This window comes from Phyllostomus discolor, chromosome 1 (assembly GCF_004126475.2).
Source record: "Phyllostomus discolor isolate MPI-MPIP mPhyDis1 chromosome 1, mPhyDis1.pri.v3, whole genome shotgun sequence".
NCBI classification, from domain to species: domain Eukaryota; kingdom Metazoa; phylum Chordata; class Mammalia; order Chiroptera; family Phyllostomidae; genus Phyllostomus; species Phyllostomus discolor.
Genome location: NC_040903.2, coordinates 38,934,362 through 38,946,526, shown reverse-complemented (window position 1 = coordinate 38,946,526; position 12,165 = coordinate 38,934,362).

Sequence of the window (12,165 nt, the reverse complement as noted above, 5' to 3'; positions counted from 1 at the left end):
AAAGACTTCCGAATGCATAGCTTGCCAATTTACCCCACTGTTAGGAAGGATACAATTTTTACTAAATTAGGATAAAATTCACATTAATAGTTTGAAGATATATTTAATAAAGGAAACATTTGTTTCTGTTAATGAACCATCTGTTCTCTTGACTGGGTATTTTGATGTTTATCATCAAAATAACCATCTACTCCTTATTAACCAGGACTTTTTTTCTTTTAATAAGATCCATTTGACTAATTTTATAAATTAATGAAAAAATCACTAAATGTTTGGAATACACTTTTCTTATAAACAACTATGTAATAAACTGATTTGAATCAATAAACTTTTAGTTGTACTAATTTGATTACACAGTTTAAAATTTGAGTCATTTTTTTACCTCATAAAGCTCCTTATTGATTTAAAATCATAATGATTCAGCTGGCAGTTAAGCAGAAATATAAAATATAAACTCTCAATATATGATAACTTTTTTTTAAAGATTTTATTTATTTATTTTTAGGGAGGGAAGGAAGGGAGAGAGAGAGAGAGAGAGAGAGACATCAATGTGCAGTTGCTGGGGGTTATGACCTGCAACCCAGGAATGTACCCTGGCTGGGAATCGAACCTGGGACACTTTGGTTCCCAGCCCGTGCTCAATCCACTGAGCTACACCAGGCAGGGCAACTTTAATATTTTTATGATCACACTTGAAGTAAAATAACCTCTATGCATGGTGACACAATAGATGTTGTACTGTGTAGAGAGAAGAATTTGAATACAGCCTTAATTTTCATTTTTTAGAGAGAGAGGAATTTAGATACACCATCAATTTTTATTTTTTAATCTAATATTATATTAAGTGCCACTATGTTAGTCCAAGAATGTATGATAGTGAATGATGCCATCAAGATACCTACCCTTATGGCCTCAATGAATTTACATGCTAAAGAGGAAAGGCAGAATATATGTTTTTGTGTATATGTGTGTGCACACATATAATCATACATGTATATACAGGTGTTGCCTGTCCCAAGTCCTTATGTCAATGCTTTGAAAGGTCAAAACTCCAAACATCAGAGTTTAGAGTAAGGGAAGGTTTGTTGATAGAAGGCTCCAACCAAGAAGATGGCAGATGTAATCCTCAAATCCACCTTGCTCACTGGACCATATCAAGGATTTTTATGAGACTAGGGATATCAGGCATGCAGATGTGCTGGTAGGGCAAGATTTAAGTGGAGGACCTCAGAACTTAGCCATCTATGCTAAAGGAGCGTCTACACCAGATCTTCCTGGACAATGTACCCTTAGCTTTTGAAGTGTTCAACGTTCAAGTTCTGGTTATGGCCTGGTCCTTTGGTTCCATATGGGTGAGGCTTCAGTTTCTGGTGCAGCTGGAGGTCAAAGCTCTCTCCTCTGTGCATGCTTTAGCTACAGAACTTGTGGTTTGGGGGCACCTATTGTTTCTGGAAAACACAACAGAATCTTGTCAAACTTGACAGGACCATCTTGAGCATCTTGAGTGGGTTTTGTGGTTCCAGAGGCACACTCAAATATACACATACAGCAGGTAAATACCGCTTATGGTATTGTTTTGTGTAAAGGAAATGAAAGTAGGTTAGGGAGTCTACATTAAACACAATTATCACAAATTATTTTCTCTGAGAAACTGAATTTTGAGCTCCACTGGACCTTTGAGAACATTCCACCCAAGAGCTTGAGGTGTTAAGAAAGAAAATGCGAACGCCCTGAGGAAAAACAAGCTTAATTGGTTTGAGAAACTGTAATATTTGTGTGGTAGTTACAGAATGAATCAGGAGAAAATGCAGAGCAGAGACAAGTGGAGAATCAGGGTATGTAAGGCATTTAAGGTTATGACAAGAAGTTTGGATTTTCTTTTCTCTCTATGTTGGAACCTTTTAAAAGCTTGTAAACTAAATTTATTTTTCTTTTGAAAGATTATTTTCAGAGAGTGAAGAAGTGAGGGAGAAAGAGAGGAAGACAAACATTGATGTGAGAAAGAAATATCAATCAGTTACCTCTCATACATGCCCCAACCAGACACTGAACTGGCAGCCCAGGTATATGCCTTGACCAGGAATCAAACTGGCAGACTTTACCTTTGCAGAACAATGCCCAACCTGAGCCACACTGGTCAGGGTTTGTTTTTTTTTTTTCTTTTTAAAAGAACACTCAGGACTTGGTGAGACAGAATCATAGCAAGTAATAGGAGGTGAGGCTGTAGTAAGCAGGTGCCAGACTATACCTAGTAGTACAAGTCATATTAAGGGCTTTAGACCCCATCTTAGAGTGTGTGTTAGGGGAGGCACTAAAGATTTTATAAAAATGGAGTGGCTTATCAGATTTGTATTTATTTCTAGCACAGAAAATAAAGATACATTTTGCAATATATCAAGGATGCCAAAAATGGCACTTCTTGCATTTTTCTTAGAACTAAGTATAACTTACTTATGCTTAACTTTTTATAACTAAATATATGTGCTTCCTTTAAGATGTAATTAATGGAAGAAAGTGCAATAATAATATATGATGTAGATGTGATACTTTCTTTGATAGTATATGAAGACAATTTAAGTTAGTTAAGTTAGTGTGAGTATGCTAGCACTGGTTGCTTGGTTTCTGTTAAGTGCCATTGATGGATACTCTCAGAGAAGAAAATACCAAGCACAAGCCAGCCAAACATCAAATCAGCAAATTACATGAAAATCAGAAGTTCAGTAAAAGTTTCATGTCTTCTAGAAGAGGATCTAAAGATACCCAGTATCCTGTTGACTAAAACAGGGCATAGGCTTAGTCACTTCTCTGAAAATCCTCCTTCACTGAGGTTCTGCTAGACCCTCTCAGAACCTGACAACTGAGATGGGAACTTCAGGTTGGACATGCTGGAGAACTTCATTTCTAAAACCTCTTACATTAGGATAGAAGGCTGCCCAGGCATTGAAGGTATGCAAAATCTTCAACTGAAATGGGTGTCCCAAACAATGTTACCTGTCCTCCTCAAAGTTAGCTCTCATATTCTGTGAAGTAACATAGGTTAATAGCTAGATCACATCTTAGCACAGCTCACTCAGCAATCATTACGTGTCTCAGGCATAAGGGCATCAGCCACCAAAAGAGGTGCAACTTTTGACTAAAATAGTCATGTAGTGCCAGGAAATCATAACTGGAAATAGATCTTGGTTTAGTGGAGTGAAAGAATAAGGTAAATACAAGAAATGTGCTAATATGCACCACCTTCATGTAACATAGAATGTAACATCATTGAACTGGTCTTAATATGCTACTTGAGCGGCTTCTTTCTTGACTCTTATACAAAAACATTGGCAAATAAGCACACACACACAGTGGCCTACAGTAAATGAGATGCAAATGTAAGATATGCCTTGGCATATTTTTGAGAAGGAAGTCAAATTTCAGGTTGGTCCCATGATAACAAAGATTTATTCCACAAAATAAGAGGAACTGTTGGTTAACTGTGTTCCTTTAGAAGGCTCAGAAGACACTTCTTTCTTTAAAGCACCGAACAGTATGCTAATGAAAAAATTCTTGACATAATTAAAAAGTACTATTATCTGTTCTTTGTAGGCCAGGGTTGATAATAGAAGTTGTTATGTAGAGGGACTTCTAAGTCTCCATAGTGAGAAGATCCCAGAACCAGAAGTTTGATGGCAGCATTTAACCATCAGAGATGAGATGTGTGCAGTTGCTATCACTGGAAAAGCTGAAATGACTCACAGGGATCCAGGGGGAACAACTAATAGGCAATGGGGTCCCAAGGGATGAAGTATATAAACCACCAGTATTGCTTAATCTATATAACAAAAGCTGTTCAACAGCTAATGAGCCTGTCCACTTTTAGCTGTCTCAAAAGAAAATAATAAGTTCCTAATACGTTTCCAAATCTCATGGCTGGAGAACATGAGTTGAACAGAAAAGTCACATTGAGGAAGACCACCAAAATATCATATCAAGTATATGTGATACCGTTTCCCAAAATTAGTATCTAAAAACCTCCACAACCATTCAGCAGAGTAACCACTCACTGGGGAAAAAATAAGGCATTTCATTTTAAGGGTTTTTACACAGAGGGCAAAACTTATGAAGACAGCACAACCAAAATACTATCAGCACCCCAGTAAGTATAGGGAGATATGGACACAGGTGATAAATGGAGTACATGGTCTCAGCAATTAGCCCAAAGCCACTTGTTGTGGACTTTCACTGGCCCAAGGTCATAATCAAGATGTATATATTTAACATCTGGTTTGGACCCTTAAATTAGTTTTCAGTCATAAGGAAAACAGCCATGGTTAAAAAATGAAAACACAAACAAACAAAAAACAGCAAATGGAAGGTTCTGAAACTTCCTTTCCCCTGCTTAAGGTAAAAAATCAAAAACAATATTATAATTGAGGTGAAATGACAGAGATTCCTGGCATACTTCAAAACATAAATAATTGAGGGTGACATTCTTTATTATAAACTTTTATGATCCCGCGGTCTGCTGTCCAGTAATATTGATCATAGTGGCAACCGAAAGACTATTGTGAATTTAACCAAGTGTTCTACTAATTTGTTCAGCTTTTCCAGATATGATGCCTTTACTATAACAGATTAATTCCATATCTGGTTACTTATCTTAAAACATCATAAAATATATTATTTAAACAAGGAAATAGTAATAGGAAGTTCTCTAGTTGTCCTGGTTAGACTCTTGAATGTCACAGAGGCAATAATGTAAAATACAAAGATTCAGGGCAAATTCACCTTAGTAAAGATTTAAAGGTTCACTTATTCTAGGGCACATCGATATATCCCCTATGAGTTAAACAATATATTGTTGCACTTCCCATCTCCAAGAAAGAACACTTACCTGATAGGCTTCTTTGAATTTTGAACATGCAGAATATCACCCTGACATTTATAAGTTGACTTGGAAAGGGGCCAGTTTTATGTAATAAAATACTGGGCCAAAGCAATAAAATTCCATAGAAAGAGGCCTTGCCACTTGAGCCTATTGATCTTGCAGGTCATATGATGATAGAAATAGTGGTTGCAGATAAGGATAATGTGGAGTTTCTGGCAACTCCCAATAGAAAAGCCACTCAGTCGCTCAGACCTCTAAGAAGGTCATTTGGCTGCATTGGAGATCTCATTGTTCAAAAATATGTTTTTTTTTAAAGTCTTGCAAATAGTAGAGGCTGAGTTCCTGAATTTGAACAATAAGTACTAACTTATGCTTGGTTACCATTAATCCTGGGTTCATAATATCAGACAGCCCCAGCAGCAAGCCATCCTAGGATAGAAATGACATTCAGAATCAGTTGCCAAAAAACTATTAAGACTTGGTGAGTATATATCAGTAGGAACAGGGAGAATGCAAATGAAAATGGATTCTTGGGTATTGAAGCAACTTGAGGAGCACAGATAAGTTACAGAATAAGTGGTCTGGCCACACACCCCCATCCCTGTTTTTCTGATGCCTCTGCATAAAATCACACTTAATATTGTGGTTTCCTTACAGTCAGCTGTTGTTGAAAGAAAATAATAGACTGGTTGTGTTCAGGCCTGGGTTGGCTTGATAGACATGTGTGAACTGAATTGGACTACTTCCACTCCACAGTGTCTCCTTCAGACAGGGACAGCCCTATCAGTATGTGGTAAGGGGAATAAGCTGTTGTGGAAAGAGTTAGCAATCTGGGAAAGAGCTAGATGGTGGAAATATGGGAGTGAACACAACATTTATGGTTCATTGCTTCTTAAGTCAATGCCTACCTGAAAGCATGCCCAACAGAGGAGGCACTGAGCAATCAAGGAAGGAGTTGAGTTCAGCCGGCCCCTCTCCCAGGTTATGCCGAAGCTTGTACTGTAGATACACAAAGAACAATTGCTGTGGTAGAGATGAAGACTATGCATGGCTCCAAAAGCATGGAGAAGCTCCTTGTTCAATGAGACCATGCTGCCTTTGGGTTACTCCCACCCAATAAACTGGGCTCCATGGGGGACTAGTGCAGGTCCATTTCTGAAAGATGTGTGACTCCTCTAAAGAATAACATGAGGACTCCCACCGCCTTGGCTGCAACCGCTTTTGGTGAAATGTGCTGTAGTCTGAGAATCTTCTGAGCCAACTCTTCCATGTTCTCCTTGTCTTTCACAGATGTCAGGCTAGAATCATGGCCTGAAAACTCTCCTCACCTTTTTCCTCACTGGTGTTTCACTAATAAATCTCTTAATGTATCATCCTAACTTAACTTGTGCTTCTCTGGAGATCCAGACTCACTCAGTTTTGGATAATGCTACTGAGGATGAAAAAGCAACAGAGGTGAGAAATGAGTGGATGAATTGAAGGCTTCATACACTATTGTGGAGAGAGTCAAGATAGAGGCAAAATAATGTATTTGAAATGTATTTGAGGCTGAAATCAATTTGCAATGCTGACTATTTAAGTGGTCATATATTTAAATAAACTTATTTTGAAGTAGATTTAGATGTACAGAAAAGTTGAGAAGAGAGTATGGAAGCAGTTTAGATCCTCCCCACCCAGTTATCTCTGTTAGTCTTGGCTTACCCACTCTAATAATTTCATTTCACATACAAAATGGGATCTTTCTGAAATTGAGATATAAGTATTTTATTTCCTTAGAGTCTTTCAATTACATTCCTTATTACAATATTTTTAAAAATTAGCATTGTTTAAGAATCTATGTAACATGACCATTCACAATTTTTTCTAATTTCAATCATAATTACACTTCTTATTCTATACTTATACTAACCATCCTTCCATTCTTCAATCATAATTTATCACTTTGACATTCCAGAGTTGTATTAGTCAGGATTCTCCAGAGAAACAGAACTGATAGGTTGCACGCACGCACACATACACACGAGGAGATTTATTATAAGAACTGGATCTCAATTAGCAAATGGACACTGTATTTTGAAGGAATATTTTTTTAAGACAGAGAGAGAGAGAAAGAGAGATGGGAAGGTGGGGGAGAGAGAAGAAGAAAAACATCTACATAAGAGAAATATTGATCAGCTGCCTGTTGCATGGACCCTCAATCTAGGCATGTGCCCTGACTGGGAATCGAGCTGACAACCTTTTGCTTTGTGGGACTACCCAACCAACTCAGATACACTGGTCAGTGTCGGAGCCTCAAGGAATATCTTGAGTGTTACCTGTTCTACCAATGTTATCCTAATATCTTATATTCTCCCAGTTTTGTAGTAGTCCCATTAAATGTATGTATCCAACACCAAATTCCAAGACAGTGATAGCATGATTATCTTGCTTTGGTTACAGAATGGCTAGTACATAGAGGATATTTGTTAAAAAGTTTAGAAGTTAGGAAAAAAGGAAAAAAGAAAGATGAAAGAGAAGAAAAGTAAAGAATTTCAAGAAGAATACACGTACACATAATGGCATTAATGTCACATCCTTTTTTTTTTCAATTAAGTGTAAGGGATAACAAAATTTTGACTCTTGTTTTGATTTGAGGGGCAGTTCTTTTGCCATATATATTACTTCAAAAATGTACAGTATATTTGGGTGAGAAACTTGGACATAATATGTTCTCTTTTCCGGGTTGCTCAATAAGAGTAATTAAGTTTCCGAGAACTCAACCATATTTCTTCATATAAATGGAGTAATAAATTTATTTGACTCTAAGGACTAATAATTTTCCAAAGTGTCTCCAGACTCCTATATCAATATAATCTGTGAAAAAGCACATTGAAAATGTGGAAACATTTAGCAATCATATCAATTTTTAAAGTTAAATAGTTAAGTGGGTATGGATATAATGACACTTCAAAATATCAATGAGTTAACCATAGTTTGTAAGAAGTAATAATATAGTTCACATTATTTAAATATAATAATTTAAAATGTTTATATTGATTTTTCTTATGTTCTTATTTTGGTTGCATTTGTGTTTCAGAAATGTGTACATATACATAGTCAAGTGGCCTGTTTATAACTTTTGAAACAGCTCATCTTCCCACTTATCACGTATTTACCTGACTCATGTCAAGAACCACATTATAACATATAGTTTCAGAGAACTTAATGGTAGATTATATTTACTAGGAAGCCCAGGAATACCAAAATTGCTTTTATTATATTACTAAACTAGGAACTATGCCAGTAGTTTTCAAACTTCTTTCTCTCAGGAATTCATTATGCTCTTAGAAGTTATCAGAGCCCGAACCCATGTGGTTCAGTTTGTTGGGTGTTGTTCCAAAAACTGAATGGTGGCCAGTTTAACTCCCAGTTGGGGTACATGCCAGGGTTGCAGGGTTGGTCCCCATGGGGCATGTGAGGAAGGCTAGAGATTGATGTGCCTCGCTTACATCCATGTTTCACTCCCTCTCTTCCTCCCTCCCTTCCCCTTGCTCAAAAACACATAAATAAAATCTTAAAAAATAACAATTGGTCTTTTAATGAAGCTTCCTGAGTAAAATCTGGGATAATATTGTAATGCATAGTAAAAAAAAAACTGAGTCAAACAAAATAATTGATTTATAAATATGTTATGTTTCTATTATTTAGTGAAGACTCACTGTTTTATTACAAATGTTAGTAAAACTAGAACCAATTATGATCACTGGAAATGTAAGTGCATGTCTCTGTCCCATCCCAGAGCAATTGAGTCAGGATCCCTGGGTCTGGGATGAAGGCTTTTGTTGTTATTTGATTATCACATTTTTGTTTTGTTTCAGGTTTCCAAATGATTCTGCTTCACAGTTATGGTTGAGAACCACTGCCTTTTTTATGAGATATCATACATTACTTATAATAATGTGTCATTTTAATTCAATATGTATTTTTGAATCTCAAGTAAATTTAAAAATTTGAGTTATGGTTCATTAATTAAGATGTTTAATGTTCTATTATAATAAGTGAAATTCAAAGTAACAAAAATGTTTAAAAGTAGAAAACTATGCAAATTATGTGAAATACTTTCCATAAATCTATCACTGAGTGATATCTGCTACTGCTATTTTATAATAATCCTTTTCAGAATACATATTTGCATATTTCCTTTATATATATATATATATATATATATATATATATGTCATTTAATTATGCCAGAATAATGTCTTTGGGAGTTCAATTTTTAAAGGATACATAATATTCCATAATAAAATTGACCCTATTTATCTTGTTTATAATATTTCTATTATTATGAAAAGTCATGCTATAAATTTATTGTGCATGAGTTCATCCAAATGTGTGATTATTTCATGAAAATAGAACCCTCAAAGTATTTAAGTTTAAATTGAATATTTTATAACAATAACAAAAATGAAAAAGTATTTCTTGTACTCTGTGTATATTTAATTTACAGCATGATGCATTATGCTGTCCAACTCACTCCTTTTTGTAAGCCTTCAGTTGCATTCCAATTTTCAAAAAAGTCATATCCTATATTTTACATGTGTCTTCAGCAATCAATAATTGTTATAGTTATAATAAATAATTATTACAAATTGATTTGTTATTAATAAAATCATATTAACTTATTGATTGATTACTAGGTAGCAGATTTTCTTAAAAGTGCTTTCCTACATGTCCTTTCCCCCACATTTAATCTTCTTATCAATGTTATCAGGTAATACCTAACATCCCAATTTTCAAAACTGGGAAACTGGGAGGCAGAGAGAGATTAGGTAATGTTCCAGAACTAAAAAATAGCAAAAATTTAGGCACAGAGTGTGTAGGTAATTTTCACGAGGTCTTGAACTAGAAAATAACTGCGGGATTTAATTTAACCATGGGACATTGACCACAGAGGCCATGTTTTTTATTAACTCTATACTCTGTAGTAGAAAGTCTCCCAACTGCGGTAAAAGCTCTCTGTTACTACACACAGACTCTTCAGGGGAAATCAGTTTCTAGGTACTCAAGTTCTGTATATGGTGTTTCTTAAAACTCATCACCTCAGTCAGTTTGGTTCACAATAGTCCATTTTCCATTTTGCCAAAATAAGTGCATTAATTACCTATGGATACTATAACAAATTACCACAAATGTCAAGTCTTTTAAAAGATTCTGTTTTCTTTTAGTTCTGGAAGTCAGAAATCTGAAATGCATTGGAAGGAATGCATATTTTCTTTGAAGATTTAAGGAAGAATTTGTTCCGTCTCTTTTTCCAGCTGGTAGAGGATATTCTCATTCCTTTTTTCATGACCCCCTTCTGTCCTCAAAGTTTTCGGTTGTATCTCTCCAACCTCTGCTTTCATCACCACATCTTTCTTCCTCTTCTGCCTCCCTCTTCCACATGTAAGAGCTATATTGTACCCACTGGATAATTAAGGATAATCTTCCTAATGTAAGATTCTTAATTTAATCACAGTTGCATGGCTCAACAGAGATCTCAGGAAGCTATCCAAAGGTATTGCCTCACAAACATGAGAAAAAAAGGATACTGTTATATGTTGTTAATTTTTGTGCACAGTGAGCGAACCCAGTGAATGTAAATATATATATTTACACACACAAAATACACACAATATATGGGATCTAAAAGAGAACCAAAACTCGGTTTTCAAATGGTTTTTTCTTCCGAAAGTTAAAAGGAATTGTTAGTGTTAGATTTACCACTATGCAGTCTTGCTTTCTTGTAGAAGTAGGCCTAGTAATTTCTCACTATCTTATTAGTTCTTCAACACTTAATTTTATTTTTACACCTGGCTATTTTGGTGATCCTCAGCCAGAAGGTTATTTTGAATTATTGAGTTCACCATTGGTACTCAATTTATATTTTTCACCACATTTGATTCAATTCAATAGAGACATCCAGACATGAAGGTTTTACTTTCACTACCTTTAGAACACTAATAAGTATTCTTTTTTTTGTCCTTGAATAGAAATATTTAACAAGAAGCAAATATAATATCCAGTCAAAGAGGTTGTGAGCAAGAGCTTCTGTCAAAGTTATGCTTTACTTTGCAAGTGAAGTTTATCTTCTGGAAGAACATACATACAGTTTATTAATTCCAATTTTTATTTAAAAATACTCTGTGGTTTAATTAATTATTACTCTGTGGTTTTGCATCAGTGTTTACTACCTTTCTACGCTTTTGTCATAATTTATAGAGGAGACCCCCAAATGTATATCGCATATTTGATATAGAAATAATCATTCAACTTCTGTGGCATAGCCATTATGTGCTAAGCAATATTCTTTGTGCCCTAGAGAGTTGCCTACCTGACCCCAACTCTCCTCAAAGGAACTGTGAAACAACTCATTTTCTTTTATTACTTTTTTTTCTGTAGATGACTGAAAAATACACAGAATTCATTTAGAGGACAAAGATCTGTAAGAGAAGTTCACTACTCTTATTAGGCAATGTAAGATTGTATGTAGTACAGGGGGAGGATAAAGTTTTTCTGCAGAAAAAGAAAATACATGATGTGTATGTCTCCATTCACAATCCATACTTGAAGCAATGTGCCATAGTTATGGGGAGCTTGCCTTGCTGTCAAAAATGGTAACCCTCCACTTAAGCTTGTCCTAGTTTTAAAATCTGTTGACAATGATACAATATCTGTTACCTAATAATAAATAAACACATTCCTAATCTGTCTCTATAATACTGAATGGATCAGACTGAATTCATAAACATCAAGTGCATTATTTTTACTTCTAAATCATATTCCTGAAAGAATAATCATATATTTATAGTACAAGGAAATCTAGAGAAACTATGAGATCTAACTTCATCAGAAACTGGCTCTGCACCTGTATTCCCTGTCTCAGAAAAGGGATTGGTCATTGACACAGTCCTCTGACATAGAGACTGGGAAATTATTCAAGGAAACCCCTATCTTTTACTACTCATTGGATTCCATTTAAGCACCATGGCTTGTCAATTCCATCTCCCAAATATTTCTCAAATAAACCCTACCCTCCTCTCCAGTTTCATTCTTTTCACCTCTTCCAGCCTCTCTGGTTTGACTTTCCCCTTAAAAGTTCTTCCAATTTTCTCCATCTAACCTTCCTCCCTTCTACCGGAATGATCCTTATGAAACATCCCTCTAGTGTCATTCCTTTTCTTGATTTAATACACTGTAATCAACTGGGTACAAATCTCTTTGTCCTACTGAACTTTGAACAGATCAGTGCAGCGGCTCTATCTCAGTCAACCCAA